The sequence below is a fragment of the Budorcas taxicolor genome, chromosome 25 (genome assembly GCF_023091745.1).
Source record: "Budorcas taxicolor isolate Tak-1 chromosome 25, Takin1.1, whole genome shotgun sequence".
In the NCBI taxonomy this organism is placed as follows: Eukaryota; Metazoa; Chordata; class Mammalia; order Artiodactyla; family Bovidae; genus Budorcas; species Budorcas taxicolor.
The window spans coordinates 38,612,044-38,632,929 of NC_068934.1; the positions used below are offsets into that span (position 1 = coordinate 38,612,044).

The 20,886-nt window shown below is 42.4% G+C and overlaps 1 pseudogene; it reads right to left on the reverse strand.

Annotated features, from left to right (window-relative positions):
* Positions 1–19,508, reverse strand: part of LOC128069151 (pregnancy-associated glycoprotein 1-like) — a 52,934-nt pseudogene extending 33,426 nt beyond the window's left edge.
* Between the last annotated feature and the right edge of the window lie 1,378 nt (positions 19,509–20,886).

Consider the following 20,886-nt stretch of genomic DNA (forward strand, 5'->3'; position numbering starts at 1 on the left):
TGTTCCATGTCCAGTTCTAACTGCTGCTTCCTGACCTGCATACAGATTTCTCCAGATGCAGGTCAGGTGGTCTGGTATTCTCATCTCTTTCAGAATTTTCCACTGTTTATTGTGATCCACACAGTCAAAGGCTTTGGCATAGTCAATAAAGAAGAAATCAATGTTTTTCTGGAACTCTCTTGCTTATTCAGTCGTGTTCAACTCTTTGTGAGCCCAAGAATGGTAACCTCCAAGGCCTCCTTGTTCATCACCAACTCCCGGAGTCCACACATATTCATGTCCATTGAGTGGGTGATGCCATTCAACCATCTCATCCTCTGTCATCCCCTTCTCCTCCTGCCCTCAAATTTTCCCAAAATCAGGGGTTTTCAAATGAGTCAGCTCTTTGCATCAGGTAGCCAAAATATTGGTATTTCAGCTTCAGCATCAGTCTTTCCAGTGAACATTCAGGACTGATTTCCTTTAGGATGGACTGGTTGGATCTCCTTGCAGTCCAAGGGACACTCAAGAGTCTTCTCCAACACCACAGTTCAAGAGCATCAATTCTTCGGGACTCAGCTTTTTTTATAGTCCAACTCTCACATCCACACATGACCACTGGAAAAACCATAGCCTTGACTACACAGACTTTTGTTGACATAGTAGTGTGCTGGAGCCCAGCTCCAGTAACCAGGAAATCAGCTTGAAGGGAGAGCGATGTCAGCGAATAATGATGCAGGTCAGAGATTTGACAGTTTTCAATTTCCCCTCACCCAGATTCATTGTCTCCATAAATCATTATTGCCCTTCAAGCAGAGTTTCTGCTTCAGGGGTTCTCTCATTATTATGTTTACTGTAACTTGTGATTACATTGTAACTTGTGTTTATATCTGGAGTGCATACAAAAAACCTCAGTTAATTTCTTATCTTTCTAAGTACTGTTTTCCCCTAGTATCCTGGTCTCACTATCTCTTAAAAAGGCTTCTAGCTATTAATATCTCTAAAATTCCTAATCTGTATAAGCTGCAGTAAAATATGCTAACATTACAACATTCCTTAAATCTGTTGCTTCTAACAATTTTTAATTATTCTTAAGCCCTAAATTCAGAAAACTCCGTTGCTATAAAGATTTCCTTCACAAATAAGTTTCAGATAACAATCCCTCCCATGGCCTCAAGCTGCATCCTACATGCTTATCCTGCAACACTCTTTTGTAAAGATCTTTGAACAAATGTCAATGATTAACTTTATGAATTATTCTCTGAGCACAACTTCAGAAGCCTTTGTGTCTTTTCATGCTCCTCTGAAGAACAATAAGCACCTTAATATTCTTTTCAGTCAACCCAGCCAAGGAAAGGCAAAAACATTCAGAATCACAGGACCTAGCTCCTTCATCCCAGGTCTATGCCTGCGGGACAAGAAGAGGGGGTTGGGGCTGTGCCTCCATTTTGTCAGTAATGCCTAATGTGGTCCCTGATATCTCTCCCTTTTTATTTTTTAGAGCATAAGTATGAAACTCAGTAGATAGAGCAGAAACACTTCAGTTGAGTATTCTGAAAAGGCACGGGGCTATTACACAAATCAGAACTAACAGGCAAAATCACATGGCCACATTAATCATTATTGTAGAAAAGGATCCATGGGTAAGATATCCCTCCAGATTTTCAAAAAGGGAATTAGAAAGCCATTGAGAAGAAAAGTCAGGCTCTGCCTGCTTCAAATTCTGAATATCCTGATGTAACTTAGAAATATCAGTACTAAAATCTGAATGATTTAAGACGCCTAAAATATGATTCCTAATGTTTTCCCAAGAATGTATGGACACATTCACTTGTAGAGGGGTAATGCACATCCATTTAAATTCAGCATGGCACCTTAAAGACAACTTAATTTTTTAAATTTGTAATTTCATGTCCCATAAGCAGGACTGCATCTTCTAAAACAATGACCTTATTTTCTATTTTCTTATCTATAATTTCCTTCATAGTAAGAGCTACAGAGACATTTTAGGACAGCTGATTGACAAACAAGGCAATATGCACTTCTTTGGACAGGGAAACAGCAGAAACTGTAACTGAAGCAATTGTGGCAATCAAGGCAGTTATTCCCACAATCAGAGCTGCAATAAATCTCTTAGGTCGAGAAATTAAGCCATTAAAATCATATAAAACTTTCAATGCAAAATCATCAAACCATTGACCCTCTAATTTTACAGCAATCATCAAGTATGGTGGTTGTTTTACAATCATCACAGCCTTATAATTATTATAATTATTCCCATCAACACAATTTTATACCAAACAATTCACACATACAACATTTTAAACAGTTTCTCTTTTAAAAATTTCCAAATCACTCTGATTTCTGTCCAACAAAAAGGCATAGGGAGAATGTACACAGGCCCATACAATATATCTTTGTTCATTTAAAGATCTATGTATAATCACAGTTGCCATAGCAGCCAATGCTCTCCATAATTCAGGCTGCAAGGGACCTGTTCCATCGAAGCTCACTAAAGGAGGAAGGCATCCATTAACATGCCACCTAGTAATTAGTAAAGGCATAGGGAGAAATGAATTGTTCCATGCGGACCTATAAGGTTCTAAATAAATCAAGTCCCATTGTTTATTCGGAAGATAGGGGCACCCCCATTCGGTCAGAAAATGTCTGATGGCAACAATGGGAATAGATAACCTTATGGCATACAAACATCCCTTCCAATGAGGAATGCCAGAACTTCTGCTTACGCTTTCCCAGGGCTGCAGTCCTTGTTCATCAGAACCCGGAGGGAGCAGTGCACAGCTCAGAAAGTCCTTTAAATGAAGAGCTGCCTGTTTTATGGCATCATATATTCTTTCTTGCACCCACAGCATCAACAGCTGTAAGAACCAAAAGTCTCTCTTGCCATTGCTTCTCAGAGAATCAGTAAGCATGCCTTTCAAGGAAGTGCTAACACATCCATTCAGAACTGGAGCTTATCCTTGTAAGGAAGAAGGTATGGCAAAGCAAACGGGTAGATAAACTGACACGCCTGAAAAATTGAAGGGAGCACTGACCACTGTTTTAGCATTATTAGGATAGATGGAAGACCTGCCCATAAGATGAGTATCAGTAACAAAAACATTAATGGGCTCATTCATTGAATTGACAGGCTGAAAGGAAGGTGGATTAGGCAAATAGGCCCAGTGAACTTGTTCTGTGCTGGAGGGCCTTGGTTGACAAGCCAACACAGCAAGTATAGCCACAAACATTACCATAGGAGTGGCCTCATGTCTCTCCCTTTCTATTAATTCTTCAGCCCGCTGAGCAAGATGTTTTAGCTGGCCCCAAGTTGGCACCATGCTGGAGGTAGTTGTGTGAGTACTATGATGGCAATGAGATGGAGCAGAATACAGTTGGACTCGATCAGCATGTCTCCCCTAAAGTGCCAGGTTCTTGAAGTGATGTACTAGCAGTGAAGCCTCTGGTGAAGGGTCACACACCCTTTGGCTTTTCCTTGGCTCCCTCAGGTCTGAACTTGATGAGCTTCTGGTCTCCCCATCTTTCCTCAGTCCAGGGCTCCAGGACCCCAGGGATGCCAGTGACCTCGGGGGTCTCTGTGATCTCGGAGAACTCATGGGACGGAACATGTCGAATCAGGCTGTCAGGAATCCAAATAGGAGAATTGGAATCTTGTATAAACACACAAGCATACCCTTTCCTGCAAATTAACAACACATCTGGCCCTTTCCATTCTCCTGTAAGGAGGTCTTTTCACTTAATCAGGGGCCGAGTCGTAGCCCCTTCAAGAGTCCAGTGTCTCATCATCGCAGTTTGCCCCTGTGTGTCCACGTTTAAATGGTTGATTACAAACAAAGCATGGTGTAGAACATGACGTGGTGAGGAATACTTAAATTATCCCTGCCTTAATTTAGCTATCTGACTTTTTAAAGTCTGGTGTGCCCTTTCCACTATGGCTTGGCCTTGGGGGTTATAAGGTATTCCTGTTGAATATACTATGGAAAATTGTTGACAAAATCTCTTAAAAGCAGTAGAAGTATGCTGCTAAGTCACTTCAGTCGTGTCCGACTCTGTGTGACCCCATAGACGGCAGCCCACCAGGCTCCACCATCCCTGGGATTCTCCAGGCAAGAACATTGGAGTGGGTTGCCATTTCCTTCTGCAATTCATGAAAATGAAAAGTGAAAATGAAGTCACTCAGTCATGTCAGACTCTTAGCAACCCCATGGATTGCAGCCTACCAGGCTCCTCCATCCATGCGATTTTCCAGGCAAGAGTACCGGAGTGGGGTGCCACTGCCTTGTCCGAGTAGAAGTATAAGCTGAGGCATTATCTGTGTTTATCTGTCCAGGGAATCCTATTTGGTAAAAGCATTGAAACAATTGTTGAATTACATCTCGTGTTGTTTCACCTGATCTAGCAGAGGCTACCATAGCATGGGAAAAGGTATTCACGGTAACATGCACAAAAGACACTTTCCCAAAGGCTGGGGTATGAGTTACGTCCATTTACCAGACAGCATTAGGCATAAGGCCTCAGGGATTTACTCCTAACGGCCAGTCAGTCAGTTCAGTCACTCAGTCATATCCGACTGTGACCCCATGAATTGCAGCACCCCAGGCCTCCCTGTCCATCACCATCTCCCAGAGTTCACTCAAACTCATGTCCATCGAGTCGGTGATGCCATCCAGCGATCTCATCCTCTGCCCTCCCCTTTTCCTCCTGCCCCCAATCCCTCCCAGCATCAGAGTCTTTTCCAATGAGTCAACTCTTAACCTAAGGTGGCCAAAGTACTGGAGTTTCAGCTTTAGCATCAGTCCTTCCAAAGAATATCCAGGGCTTATCTCCTTTAAAATGGAGTCAAGGTTTTCCATCTCCACTGTAGAGTCCTCTAAACATGCTCCCCACCTCAAAGGGCAGTGGATGCAGCTCTCTCCCAGCTGCACAGACTTCTCTGGACTCTTTTAGGACCCTGGTCAGAGCCTTGCTCAGAAGGCCTGGGGATTATGAATACATGGGTTGTTTGTGCATCTATGTGCTTGTGTGTTTGTTTGTATGTGTATTTCTATGTGTCTCTGTGTGTGCTTGTGTGTCTCCGACTAACTATGCATGTTTATATGTGTCTCTGTGTAGGTTTATATGTGTCTGCTCATGTGTTTCCATGTGTCTGTGTGTCTGTCTGTGTCGTTGTGGGTTGTGTATATGTCTGTGTGACCATATGTCTGAGAATGCATTTGTGTGTGTCTGCCTGTGTCCATGTACAGTATTGGGAGCGTTACTTGGGTTGTCCCTCAGAGAGAGAGGCTTGCTGGTCCATGTGTACACTCCAGTCACCTGCTTCGATCAATGGTATCCAACTCTCCCTCATAGTAGTGGTGGTCCACCCCAGCAAACATCACTATACTTCCCTCCCACTCATTTCTGTAGAGAGAAGAGGGTGGGGGGGATCCTTGGAGGACAGTAACAACAGGACTGTCTGAGAGCTGTGCTTGTCCACCCATCAAGGCCCTAATAAGATCCCCATGTACAGATGCAGAAATCGAGTCTAGGAGAGATTGAGTTCCAGACTGAGGTCTGTTACTGGCTATTGAGTGGCACAGAAGAGGTTAGAAGCTTAATCACTTGGCTGGGCTCCACCCACTATGTCTTCTGAAGACACCCTGGACCTCCAGCAACCTGAGTGCTCAGACACCCTCAGAGGACATGGTACTGAAGTGTTTTGGTTTCTCCTTGTCCACCTTGTCATTTTTCAGAAAAATCAAGGCCTGGGTGTTCTAAGGGTGTGGGTTCAGTTCACACAGCATTGGCCCCACTGGCCTGTGAACTCTACTGTCCAAAGGGCCCCACACTCAGAAGGGGCCCCACACTCAGAAGGGGCCCCACCTCTGCTCTCCCTGTCTTGAAATGCCTAATATTTCTTGAACAAGGGGTCCCACACTTTTGTGTCCCACACTTTCATTTCTCACTGGCTCCTACAAATTGGGTAGCTGGTCCTGGGCTCCTAGTACAATACTAACGAGGAAGGAAAAATATCCATTATCCTTCTCCTTCCTTCCTTATCAAATTCATAAGCAAATCCTAATGCCTTTTCCTTCAACTTCTTTTCTGTTGCCTTCCATTAAACTTCCTCCTCGCTCACCCCCTTAGATCATGTTACTGGTCTTGAGCCCAGGATTTTTCAGTGTTCTTAAAGTTGTTTCAAATCTTTGTGATGCACAATTAATTTTTTCCCACAGTGTTTTCATTCCTATTTTCCATGTCTGTATTTAACATACTCAATATTCTTCAGCCTTATGACTATAAAGATTATTATTCTAGGAAGCATTTTAATGTCCTTCCCTTCTAATTATGTAATGTATAGTTTAACTGTGTTTTTACTAATTGATGTTTCCCTCATTATGGATATTTTATTGCTTCTTTACACATTGTATTTTTTTTTCTTTTTAAATTTATATATTTATCTTATTTAGAGGATAATTACTTTACAATATTTTATATTAGTTTTTTTTTTTTTTAGTTTAAATGCTAAAGAAATAAATAAGGAATGATAATGGATACACTCTATTGTTCTCCACATTCTGGTCAGGAAACTGAAGTTCAGAGAGGTTAAATAACCTATCCAAAGGCCCTCAGCTAGGGAGTGGCAAGCCCCAATATGTGCTAGGGCAGCACAACACCAGAGTTTATCCTTTTAACGTGTACAATACTGCCTTTAAGAAAAAAAAAAAGAAAGAAAGAAAGAAAGAAATTTATTTATTTTAGTTGGAGGCTAATTACTTTACAATATTGTATTGGTTTTGCCATACCTCAACATGAATACACCACAATGTACATGTCTTCCCCATCCTGAACCCCCCTCACAACTCCCTCCCTGTATCATCCCTCTGGGTCATCCCAGTGCACCAGCCCCAAGCATCCTGTATCCTGCACCAAACCTGGACTGGTGATTCATTTCCTATATGATATTATACATTTTTCAATGCCATTCTCCCAAATCATCCCACCCTCTACCTCTCCCACAGAGTCCAAAAGACTGTTCTATATATCTGTGTCTCTTTTGCTGTCTCGCATACAGGATTACAGCTACCATCTTTCTAAATTCCATATATATGCCTTAGTATACTCTATTGGTTTTTTTTGTTTGTTTGTTTTTCTTTTCAGATGATCTAAGGCTAATTTATTTATTATCTTTTAATATAAATTTATTTTAATTGGAGGTTAATTAGTTTACAATACTGTATTGGTTTTGCCATACATCAACATGAAGCTGCCACAGGTATAAGCAACTTAGATGTCCATCAGCAGATGAATGAATAAGAAAGCTGTGGTATATATACACAATGGAGTTTTACTCAGCAACTAAGAAGAATTCATTTGAATCGGTTCTAATGAGGTGGGTGAAATTGGAGCCTATTATACAGAGTGAAGTAAGCCAGAAAGAAAAAACACCAATACAGTATACTAACACATATATATGGAATTTAGAAAGATGGTAATGATAACCCTGTATGCGAGACAGCAAAAGAGACAGAGATATATAGAATAGGCTTTTGGACTCTGTGGGAGAGGGAAAGGGTGGGATGATTTGGGAGAATGGCATTGAACATGTATAATATCATATATGAAAGGAATCACCAGTCCAAGTTCGATGCATGATACTGGATGTTTGGGGCTGGTGCACTGGAACACGTGTATTGGTGTTTTTCTTTCTGGCTTACTTCACTCTGTATAATAGGCTCCAGTTTCATCCACCTCATTAGAACTGATTCAAATGTATTCTTTTTAATGGCTGAGATGTTCATCAGCAGATGAATGGATAAGAAAGCTGCATTACATATACACAATGGAGTATTACTTTACAATATTTTGATTGACCTAGGACAAATATTTTCACAATTCATATGGAAATTTTAAGTTGGATATTGGATATGGCAGTTTTTACCCTTTGGATGCTAGGTATTCTTAATTTTCATAAACTATTCCTGGCACTGTTTGCAAACACTGTTAATTTCATGGAAACAATTGTATTTTTTGAAGGCTTGCTGTTCAGATTTTTTAGCTGATATAAGACCTGCCTTTAGACCAGGTTTTCTATTCCCCACTAGTAAGGCAGTATTGTCTTCAGGGCCATACTGATGTCATAGGAATTATGAGTAATTTCCATGCTGGTGGGTGGGGACACTACTAGAGTTGGCGCAGTTTGAGACCCAAGGATTGTTCCCTATAATCCTGACCAGCACTATCAACTCTCTGCTGAAAACTGGAAGGGTATCACCTGTACACTCGCACAGTACTCTGTGTGTAGCTCTCTCCTGTGAACTCTAACTATCTAGAGTCTCAAATCTGTCTTCCTGGGGAGACCATTTGTCTCTGCCTAGATTGTCCTTCCATGTATGTGTTGGAAAGTATTTCTAGAGTTGAGGTAATTGTAGAACTCACCTTGCTTGCTCCCCGCCTCAGGAATCCATTCTCTGATGTCTGACATTGGATGTAAAAAATTGCTCTTTCATTTATCTCTTCTATTTTCAAGTTGTTTGAGTTCAATTCAGTTCAGTCGCTCAGTCGTGTCCGACTCTTTGCGACCCCATGAAACTCACCATGCCAGGCCTCCCTGTCCATCATCATCTCCCAGAGTTCACTCAGACTCATGTCCATTGAGTCAGTGATGCCATCCAGCCATCTCATCCTCTGTCGCCCCTTCTCCTCCTGCCCGCAATCCCTCCCAGAATCAGAGTCTTTTCCAATGAGTCATTATTCTCCTGAGGTGGCCAAAGTACTGGAGCTTCAGCTTTAGTATCATTCCTTCCAAAGAAATCCCAGGGTTGATCTCCCTCAGAATGGACTGGCTGGATCTCCTTGCAGTCCAAGGGAGCCTCAAGAGTCTTCTCCAACACCACAGTTCAAAAGCATCAATTCTTCGGCGCTCAGCCTTCTTCACAGTCCAACTCTCACATCCATACATGACCACAGGAAAAACCGTAGCCTTGACTAGATGGACTTTAGTCGGCAAAGTAATGTCTTTGATTTGAATATACTATCTAGGTTGGTCATTACTTTTCTTCCAAGGAGTAAGCGTCTTTTAATTTCATGGCTGCAATCACCATCTGCAGTGATTTTGGAGAACAAAAAAATAAAGTCGGACACCGTTTCCACTGTTTCCCCATCTATTTACATGAAGTGATGGGACTGGATGCCATGATCTTCATTTTCTGCATGTTGAGTTTTAAGCCAACTTTTTCACTCTCCTCTTTCACTTTCATCAAGAGGCTTTTTTGTTCCTCTTCAATTTCTGCCATAAGGGTAGTGTCATCTGCATATCTGAGGTTATTGATATTTCTCCTGGCAATTCTGATTCCAGCTTGTGTTTCTTCCAGTCCAGCGTTTCTCATGATGTACTCTGCATAGAAGTTAAATAAGCAGGGTGACAATATACAGCATTGACACACTCCTTTTCCTATTTGGAACCAGTCTGTTGGTCCATGTCCAGTTCTAAGTGTTCCTTCCTGACCTGCATACAGATTTCTCAAGAGGCAGGTTAGGAGGTCTGGTATTCCCATCTCTTTCAGAATTTTCCACAGTTTATTGTGATCCACATAGTCAAAGGCTTTGGCATAATCAATAAAGCAGAAATAGATGTTTCTCTGGAACTCTCTTGTTTTTTCCATGATTCAGTGGATGTTAGCAATTTGATCTCTGATTCCTTTACCTTTTCTAAAACCTGCTTGAACATCAGGGAGTTCACGGTTCACGTATTGCTGAAGTCTGGCTTGGAGAATTTTGAGCATTAATTTACTAGCATGTGAGATGAATGCAACTGTGTGGTAGCTTGAGCATTCTTTTGCATTTCCTTTCTTTGACCTTTCCAAGTCCTGTGGCCGCTGCTGAGTTTTCCAAATATGCTGGCATATTGAGTGCAGCACTTTCACAGCATCATCTTTCAGGATTTGAAACAGCTCCACTGGAATTCCATCACCTCCACTAGCTTTGTTCATAGTGATGCTTTCTAAGGCCCACTTGACTTCACATTCCAAGATGCCTGGCTCTAGATTAGTGATCACATCATCATGATTATCTGGGTCGTGAAGATCTTTTTGGTACAGTTCTTCCATGTATTCTTGCCACCTCTTCTTAATATCTTCTGCTTCTGTTAGGTCCAGACCATTTCTGTCCTTTATCGAGCCCATCTTTGCATGAAATGTTCCCTTGGTATCTCTAGTTTTCTTGAAGAGATCTCTAGTCTTTCCCATTCTGTTCTTTTCCTCTATTTCTTTGCACTGATCGCTGAAGAACGCTTTCTTATGTCTTCTTGGTATTCTTTGAAACTCTGCATTCAGATGCTTATAACTTTCCTTTTCTCCTTGGCTTTTCACCTCTCTTCTTTTCACAGCTATTTGTAAGGCCTTCCCAGACAGCCATTTTGCTTTTTTGCATTTCTTTTCCATGGGGATGGTCTTGATCCCTGTCTCCAGTACAATGTCACGAACCTCACTCCATAGTTCATCAGGCACTCTATCAGATCTAGGCCATTAAATCTATTTCTCACTTCCACTGTATAATCATAAGAGATTTGATTTAGGGCATACCTGAATGGTCTAGCGGTTTTCTCTACTTTATTCATTTTCTGTCTGAATTTGGCAATAAGGAGTTCATGATCTGAGCCACAGTCAGCTCCTGGTCTTGTTTTTTTGACTGTATAGAAATTCTCCATCTTTGGTTGCATATAATATAATCAATCTGATTTCGGTGTTGACCATCTGGTGATGTCCATGTGTAGAGTTTTCTCTTGTGTTGTTGGAAGAGGGTGTTTGCTATGGCCAGTGCATTTTCTAGGCAAAACTCTATTAGTCTTTGCCCTGCTTCATCCAGCATTCCAAGGCTAAATTTGCCTGTTACTCCAGGTGTTTCTTGACTTCCTACTTTTGCATTCCAGTCCCCTATAATGAAAAGAATAGATCAAAAAACAAAGATCACTGCATCCAGTTCCTTTATTTCATGGCAAATAGATGGAGAAACAATGTAAGCAGTGACAGAGTTTATTTCTGTGGGCTCCAAGATAACTGCAGATAGTGATTGAAGCTGTGAAAACAAACAAACAAACAAACAAACAAAAACAAAATAAAAACACTTGGTCCTCGGAGGAAAAGATATGAAAAACTTTGACAGAATACTAAAAAGCATAAACATTACTTTACCAGCAAAGATCTGTAGAGTCAAAGCTACGGTTTTTCCAAAAGTCATGAGTGGATGTGAGTTTGGACCATAAAGAAAACTGAGCACCAAATAATTGATGCTTTTTGAACTGTGTACTGGACAAGACTGCTGAGAGTCCCATGGACTGTAAGGAGATCCAACCAATCCCTCTTAAAGGAAATCAGTCCTGAATATTCATTGGAAGGAGTGATGCTGAAGCTGAATCTCCATTACTTTGGCCAAATGATGAGGAGAAATGATTCATTATAAAAGACTCTGATTCTGGGAAAGATTAAAAGCAGGAGGCAAAGGGGAAGATAGAAGACAAAATTGTTGGGTGGCATCATGAACTTGATAAACATGAGTCTGAGCAAGTTCTGTGAATTGGTGATGGAGAAGGAAGCCTGGCATGCTGCACCCCATGATATAGCAAAGAGTTGGACATGACTGAGAGATAGAACTGAACTGATGTACAGAGGACAATCAGGGAGCAGGCAGAAGTCTTTAAGGAAGGAGGAAGGAACAATTCCTGGATAGCTGACAATTTTGGGTCAGCAAGCCATTTGAAGCTGGAGAAGCTGTAGGGAAGTAATTCAATGCCAGGTGGAAAGAAAGGAAAGAGAAAGCCAGGGAGGCAGTGCTGAGATTTCCCAGAGGACTAGATCCCACTTCTATTAAACTTTATCAGTGTTCAATATTGTTAGGTGATTGGAAACATGAGTTTTGTTTTGGAAGTGGTAGAGCAATATTCAACGGAAGGATTGATGATGAAGATGAAGCTCCAACACTTAGGCCAATGATGTCAAGTCCCAGCTCTTTGGAAGAGACCCTGATGCTGGGAAAGATTGTGGGCAGAAGGAGAGGGAATAAAGGATGAGATTGTGAGATGGCATTACCTACTCAAAGGACATGAGCTTGAGGAAACTCCCCAAAATAGTGAAAGACAGGGAGGCCTGTTTTGTTGCCGAACATGTAATCAGAAAAGGTAAGACATGGCTTAGCATCTGAACAATACCAATGAGGACACAGGGTCCAGTGAAGGACCTGGTCCTGGTTAGAGCAGAAAAATATTTCGTTGGAAGAGGAGGCTTCCCATTCTCTGGTGCAGATCCTTGAATCCGAGGCAAAGAGCACAAGATTTTGAATGTGTTACCAAACATTGTTTTCAAAAAAATAAAATAAAATAAAATAAAAAACAGAAATCTCTTTTATGCAGGAGAGAGAGCTTTGACTGAGTTTGTTCTCTAGATTTTATTGAGGGATGTCAAAGGGATCTGGAGTGGGCTGAATCTGCAAACACCAGGTGACCGGTTGCTGGAGGGTGAAGCTTGTGGTACACATCTGGCACTAGGTGGAAAATGGATCCAGAAAAAGTGTCCATTCTGGACTGTAAATGCCAATGTATCACATTGTTTCAGAAGATCACTTCAAAGTTGTTTGGGAGCAAACAAGAAATGGATGGGTGGTTTGCTTTTGTCAATTCCTGTCGGTAATTAGATGACTAAATGTCTGGTTACTTCATTGCATGGTTGGAATAAACTTTGGGAAAGAAAACTAGATCAAGTCCACAAATATTTGGTCGTTAAACAGCAAGCATAGGAAGGTTTCTAAGGCAACTGTAGGTAATTTAAACATGAGTGGCCAAATGGGGACAGTTTCATTTAACAGGCTGAGATTGGACTGTACAGGTTGCCATAGCTGTTGCTTTGACAAGCAGCCATAACAGCTAGTTCTTGCTATGCTGGAGAAGTGGGAAACTGAAAAGAGACCAAAACGCTTACAACTCTCCTTGCAGTGTGATTTCAGAATAGAAGTAGTTGACAAGAAAAGGCTGACTGGTAAGCCTGGGAAGGGAGCAATCTAAGCCAGTAATGATTAGCTCTTTTGGGGGCCCAGAAAACAGAAGCATCAGCTCAGTCAGAGTTCTGGGTCAGGTTCAGAGTTAGATGTCATTTGGGTTCAATCAATATTTAGCCTTGGGGATGGCAGCCATACCCTCTAAACAGAAGATTTCCATCTCCCCAGGTAGCAGGATAATTCATACTTTTTCCAGACTCAGGAACCAAGTAAGCCCTCTCAGGGCCACCTCTTCTTAGTAGGCACACACGCATTTAGAGATGGAATTATCATCATCATGCCCATTGACCAGATGAGAAAACTTTGGTTAAGGTACTTGATCAAAGTCACATAGCTAAGCACATGAAAAGCCAAGCCCAAACCCAGGGTACCAGTCCTCAAGTTGTGTGTTTTTGCTCCACACCCACTGGGAGTAGTGGGTGGTGATATGGCAACAATGCTTAGGCAGAAGCAAGCAGTATTCAGGCTTTAATTGAAGAAAGTAAGGAAAACCATTAAAACATTCAGCTATGACCTAAATCAAATCCTGTATGATTTTATAGTGGAGATGAAAAATAGATTCAAGGGATTAGGTCTGGAAGCCTGAGTATCTATGGATGGAGGTCTGTAACATTGTACGGGAGGTGGTCACCAAAACCTTCCCCAAGAAAAACAAATAGGAGAAGGAAAAGGGGTTTGCCTGAGGAAGCCTTAAAAACAGCTGAGAAAATAAGAGAAGTGAAAGGCAAATGAGAAAGGCAAAGATGTCCTCATTGGAATACAGACTTCCAGAGAGTAGCAAGGGGATATAAGAAAGTCTTCATAAGTGAACACTGCAAGAATTAGAGGAAAATAATAGAATTGTAAAGAGTATACATCGCTTCAGGAAAATTGGAGCTACCAGAGGAACACTTCATGCAAGGATGGGCACAATAAAGGACATAAAAGTCAAAGACCTAACAGAAGCAAATGAAATCAACCCTGGACTGCTGGTCATCTTATCATAACTCTGTCCAGGCTGGAGAAATTCTCCATGGTCCTCGGTTCACCACACAGTAGAGTCCTCTAACCATGCTCCCCACCTCAAAGTGCAGTGGGTGCAGCTCTCTCCCAGCTGCACAGACCTCTATGGACCCTTTTAGGACCCTGGTCAGAGTCTTTCTCAGAAGGCCTGGGGATTATGAACCCATGGGTTGTTTGTGTATCTATGTGCTTGTGTGTTTCTTTGTATGTGTGTTTGTATGTGTTTCTGTGAGTGCTTGTGTGTCTCTGACTAGCTATGCCTGTTTTTATGTGTCTCTGTGTAGGTTTATATGTGTCTGCTTGTGTGTCTCCAAGTGTTTGTATGTCTTTCTGTGTCGTTGAAGGTGGTATATATGTCTGTGTGACTGTGTGTCTGAGAATGTATTCGTGTGTGTCTGCCTGTGTCTGTGTACTATAGTGGGAGCATCACTGGGCTGACGCTCAGAGGGAGAGGCTTACCAGTCTACGTGTACAGTCCAGTCACCCACTTGGACCAATGGTACCCAGTTGAGCTCTCCCTTGTAGTAGCGGTGGTCCACCCCACCAAATATCACCACACTGCCCTCCCACTCATCTCTGTAGAGAGAAGTGAGGGGGGGATCCTTAGAGGACAGTAAAAACAGCACTGAGAGCTGTGCTTGTCCACCCATCAAGGCCCTAATAAGGTCCCCATGAACAGATAAAGAAATAGTGTCTAGGAGAGATTGAGATCCAGAATGAGGTCTGTTATTGTCTCATGAGTGGCACAGAGGAAGTTAGAAGCTTAATCACTTGTCTGAGCTCCAACCACTATGTCTTCTAAAGACGCCCTGGACCTCCAGCGACCTGAGTGCTCAGCACCCTCAGAGGACAGGGTGCTGAAATGTTTTCACTTTCCGCTTGTCCACTTTGCCATTTTTTCAGGAAAATCAAGGCCTTGGAGTTTTAAGGGTGTGGGTACAGGTCCCCAGAGTTGGCTCCACTGGCCTGTGACCTCCATTGTCCAAAGGGCCCCAAATTCAAAACGGACCCCACCACTGCTCTCCCTGTCTTGAAATGCCTCATATTTCTTGAACAAGGGGTCCCACACTTTTGTGCCCCACACTTTCACTTCTCAGTCACTCCACAATTTGGTTAGCTGGTCCTGGGCTCCCAGTAGAATGCTAATGATGAAGGAAAGATATCCACCATCCTTCTCCTTCCTTCCTTATAAAATTCATAAGCACATCGTATTTCTTTTTCCTCCAGCTTGTTTCCTGTTGCCTTCCACTAGCCTCCTTCATAACTCACCCCCCTAGACCAAGTTACTGGTCTTGAGCCCAGGAGTCGGATTGTGTTCCAATAAAATTTTATTTATAAAAGCCAGTGGTGAAGCCACGTAGGGCCCTGAGGTCAGATTATCCTTGGTTAGATGATCTCTCAGGATACTTGTTTATCAATTGTTCTATAATTTTTGTGCAACTGAAAGGGTATTACAGCTAAGTTGGAGAAAGGAATTGTCCATCTCAGACTTACTTGCTCAAGTAGAAGACAAAAACAGGCTCAGAAATGGCACCTAGATTCTTCAGCTTGTCAAAGATGGGGATGGCTCTAGAGAAGGATATGTTGGGGTAGTTAAGCCCACAATGCCATCAAAAGTTTTGTGCACAAACTTGTATTCTGCCACGCTTAGACCGAATGGCTGGTCAATACTTACAAGGTCCCCAATCTGTGGGAGAGAAGAGTGTTCCCACTTACAGATACGTGAAGTGGAACTAGGACTGGGCTGGGGTGCATTGCCATTAGATCCTCAGAGAAGAATTGAGGCTGGGCTCTGTCTTTGGTTGCCCACAGATGGTTAGAGCAAGGTGGAAGGGGAATTTGGGTTCCATTTGAGAGGGGCTGTGAATCTTAAAACATCTGTCCCTCTGAAAAACAACACCTGAGTGAGTCAAATTGGCCTCGTGGTTTCTGTACAGGTGGGGCAACCAAGAATCAGGCCAGGTCCCATTGGTGCCACCTTATGGACAAAACAATCGAGAGCAAGATAGCCTTCTCTTTGGCATCACTGTGACCTAATGACAGGAATGGACTGCATTCTCTGTAATGTACTGTGGATTCTGCATCTGTCCAGGAAGACAGAAGCTGAAAACACAATCTTACTTGCAGGATTCTATGAAATTACTGCTTGAGGAATTCACTTATGGGGATATGTGTATATTTCTGTGAGTGTGTATGAGAGAGAAAGAGAGAGAGGGGAACTACTTCAGTATTTGGGGGGAGGCAGGCCATAGGTTTATTAACTCTCAAGGGTCCTCTAGAGGAGGACTCATTTATCAGGCTCCTTGACTTCTCAGGCCTCCAGTTTCCCGCTCTGGATACCTGAAGCCCTTGACTGGCCCCAGGGTCCCCAGATCAGTTTTATCCTGTCCCCAAACACCCTACAGCAACTTCAGTCCTGAAAAGCCAGCCTAACTTCACCTTTTACCACATGTGTGCCCTCAGCAAGGCCCTTGCTGTCTGCACCTCAGTTTCCTCATATGTCTCATGAGCTAATCAGAGTAACTGCTTTGTGGGGTTGTTGCAGATTGAAACTAATTATCAGCTGAAAGTGGCTGGAACAGTCTGTGAATATAAAAGTGGGTAGTTTTATCCATTCTTCTTGCTCCCAGCTAAATGAAACTTGAACTGCTTGCTCATGGGTAAAGGAGCTGCAAGTCCACACCACAAGCCACTCTCTGGGTTAGCTAATTTGTTTGCTTATGTGTCACCACAGGCACTGCCTCCCAACAGACATGATCCTGTGGATAAGATGGCCAATATCTATGAAAGTTAGGCTAGGAAGGGTCCTGCCAGATGGTCCTGCGTCTGTTTTGCAAGCAGTGATCACTAAATAGCCAGTCATGACTCAGCATTTGTTACACTGTTACCCGAACTGTGTCATGAACAACTCCTTTCATTCTCCCAGATCCATAGGTGATGCTGAAGGTCTTATTGATAAGCTGGAAGGTGGAAGACTGATAATGTCTGAACCTAACTTGTGTAGCTGCAGACACAAGAAATGAGTGTCATCAGATGCAATAGTGGAAAACAGGGTGGCAGGGCAAGTGAAGGATAGTCCAGGTAGGGGGTGTCTGTACTCTCAAGAGGATGTACAGTTGCAAACGATGGAGAGCACCCACAAGCCAGATGAGCCTGTGTCAAAGACAACCTAGAATTCCTGAGGGGGTGTTCCAATGGTGATGTTACTCACGTAGACCAGCTAAAGGGAGAAGGAGGGAGTGGGTTAGTGCAGAACTGGCTAGCCTCTGTTCCCACACTGATGTCTCCCTCTGGGTGTCACATATATCTTGAGATCACTTTCTAACCACCGTGCTGCTCACAGACTTTGGTCACAGACATATCTGCATTTGATATATTTTTCCTGTGCTTCATTGTATGCAGGATATTGACTCCATGACCAGGCGTTGAAGTGGTACCTCTTGCCTGGGAAACCCAGAGGCATAATCACTGGGCCTCCAAGACTGCTGGACACCCAGGGAAGTCTTTGTGCCTTCGTTTGAGAAGCTATGTAGTCTCTTCAAACCAAGCCTTAGCACCCCTTTCTCCAGGAGGTCCTATTTGATCAAACACAGCCACTCCCTCTAAACTCAGACCACATCCAATCAACTCCACACATGTGACCCTTTCATTTGACATGTATTTACTCTTTGCCTATCTCTCAGGCTGGCATGGGCATTCTTGAAGACAAAATAAGCCCTTTTCTAATCTAAAAACAATAAGCACTGTGTTAAATTCTTATGGCCATACACGGAATACAGGTTCAATATCTTTTTTCTGCTGTCATTGTTACATCTGTGAAAACTGAATTCCTCTACCTAGGGATTTACAATTGCTTTGCAGTTGGTTCTACCTTTTGATCAGTGATGGTTCACTCTTTATCTGTAACTGAGGTGCTCACTTAGTTCAGAAGGAACAATCACCCTTAAATTAATGACACATGTTTGACACAGAAATGGATATTTACCTGCCACCTGGTTATTGCCAGGCCCAGTCACAAAGACCAACAGTTGAGGATGAGAGTGCCTTCTCCTCTGGTTAGGGTCCCTGTTTTCCAGTGTCTCTGCCTCCTGCAGGAAGCCCAACCCCAACATCCCACCTGACACCTCCAGATGAGCCCCATGCTAGTCTAGAGCACCAGGGGGCGCTGTGGAGCACCATTCTCCTAAATACTCACATCTAGGCTGTTTCTCAGCGGGTGAATTGTCAAATTAGAGCCACGGAAAGAAATCTGGGATAGTCTGTTACCAAACTCCTTCAAGAAATTGCTCAGTATGTTTTTTTCCACTGAGGGTTTTTCTCATGGTCTTCACTCTCCTTAGAGGTATTCTTTCACCAAGCATTTGACAAAGAAAACAACGAAGATGCCACAATTAGCTGTCAGTGTTAAGGTATAACTGTCATTGTAATGGCCCTGTGTGTTTTCTAATCATTTTTATGAGGCACATTATCATCAGAATTTTATGCATATACCATGGTAAAGGCATAGATTTAAATACAGGTTCTGTTCTGCAATTTGGGTAAGATATATGACCATGTAGTGTCTCAGTCTCCCCTTGGGCAAAATGGTGGAATGTAACAATATAAACCCTCCTAATAGAATATCTTGGGGATAAGTGTAGTGATGGATATAAGGTACCTGTTAAATAGGAAGTGTCAACAATGATGGCCATTAGCATTGCTGTTGCCATCCCGCTCATTCCTTCTCAAAGAACCTCAAGGAAGGAGGTAGAAGGGGGACTCTTATCCTCTTTTACAAGGGAAAAAATTGAAATGCAAGAGGTTTCTGAGTTGGCTGTGGTCACACTGCTTGTCAGATATAAAACAGTGTATATAAAACAGGGTATCTTCCTCCAAGTTAAAAGAGAAGAGAGAGTTGAAAGAAGAATCCAAGATATAGGGAATAAGTAAGGGAAATTCAGAGGCTTGAGTAGGAAGGACACGTCAAATGAAAAATTAACAGCAAACAACACAAAGAGAAATATACTCCCAGTCACTTCCAAAGAGATGGAGAGATAAATGACAGTGATATAGAGATGCAGACATAGGCATATACACACTGAAGTAGACAGGGGGAAAAGAGGACATGTTGAATAAAATGTAGAAAAGTGCTATTCCTCAGGACCACATCAACATCTGCATAGACTGTGCACTGAACAGTTGCAAGGAGTTGCATTTTCAATAGGTCATGACATGACAGGACCCTAAGATTTGTGCAACCCAAATCTACACCAAAACCTTGGTATCCACAGTTCCTATAGCAAGTTACTTATCGATAAGGAAGAGTTGATCTTTAAGACTCTTTGGGAAATATTCCATTCCCTTCTAAACCTGATGGCTGGAAGAATAATCAGATGAAAAGAAAAATCTGAGAAATGAATATGATGTGACATATAGTCCCCTACTTACTTGACTATGCACTCTGAGAAGGCCACCAGCCCGAGGAGCACAAGCCACTTCATGCTTCTTTCCTGGCTCCAAGTACTCAGGGAGTACTTTAGGTTCTTAGCATGTAGTGGTGACCGGGAGCCCCTAGTTACATAAGTTCTGACCTACCCTAATTTTCCCCTTTTTTAGGCCACTAAAAGATCTGAAACACACACACACACACACACACACACACACACACACACACACACAAGTCTCGATAACATCTTTACCTTCATCAGTGTCATTGGCAAGTGGACTTTGAAGCTTTTCAGAATACAGAGAATTGAACTGTAATCTCTTCCTTGAAGCTTGGGTGGAAAATCAAACTGATCTGCATGGACATCTAAGAAGATGGAGAATCTTGCCTACTTGCAGAAATAACTGCTAAGAACACCATGGAAATGGATACTAAGGCCCATGCTTGACACACGTGGTATCATGTCATCTTCTGAGCCACCTCATGAGATATGCATCTTTGTCTTCACTGGTGAGGACATTGCTAAGATGATAAGTTGTCAAATGGCAAAGTGAAGACTTCAGGGACAGCCCAGGGACATACAACTGGCTTTAGGTAGTGGGTCTATTGGCAGACATCAGGAGCATCTATGATACCAGGCTGCATCAAGGATTTAGGGCAGAGAAGTACTTCAATTGCATGGTTCCAGTATTGGAATAAATGTCATATGCATCCACAAGTGTTTTATATCATCCAACAGCTGTACAAAGAAGAACTGTGTGCTAGGTTCTGGGTTAAAGGCTTCAAAGTCAAAGCTAATCAAGACAAAATTAGTCTTTATCTTAAGAGAGCTAGAAGTCTAGTTCTCATGAACGCATGGCCCCAGGAGGCAGGAGAAATGATACTAGGGCTAAGTGGCCATGTTGGAATCTGGGCAGCACAGGCCTTAACTCTTGGGGCAGCCTTTCTTCCACTTCACCCATGCTGGAAAGCAGGCCAGTTGGTGATGTTTTCAAGAGAATCAGAAGTTTGTATATTTCTGTACAATCTACTGTTTTTAATGTTAGCAATTAATTTTATTTTCCTGGAAAAAAAAAAAAAAGTGGGAACAAAATCTCCACAGCGATGTGCTGGAATCAGCCTTCAGTTTCTGCAGGTTTTTGTTTCTGGCTGAGAGCTGGGAGTGCAGTGGGGACAGAGAAGAATTTAATTCATGTTGATTTATTTTAAAAGAGACTGAATGCATACTAAACATGTTGACTCATTGGAAAAACATTGATATTAGGAAAGATTGAAGGCAAGAGGAGAAGTGGAAGCCAGAGGATGAGATAGTTGGATAGCATCACCAAGACAATGGACATGAGCTTGAGAAAGCTCCAGGAGTTCTTTATGGATAGGGAAGCCTGGCATGCTGCAGTCTTGCCGTTGCAAGGAGATGGACACAACTGTAGGAC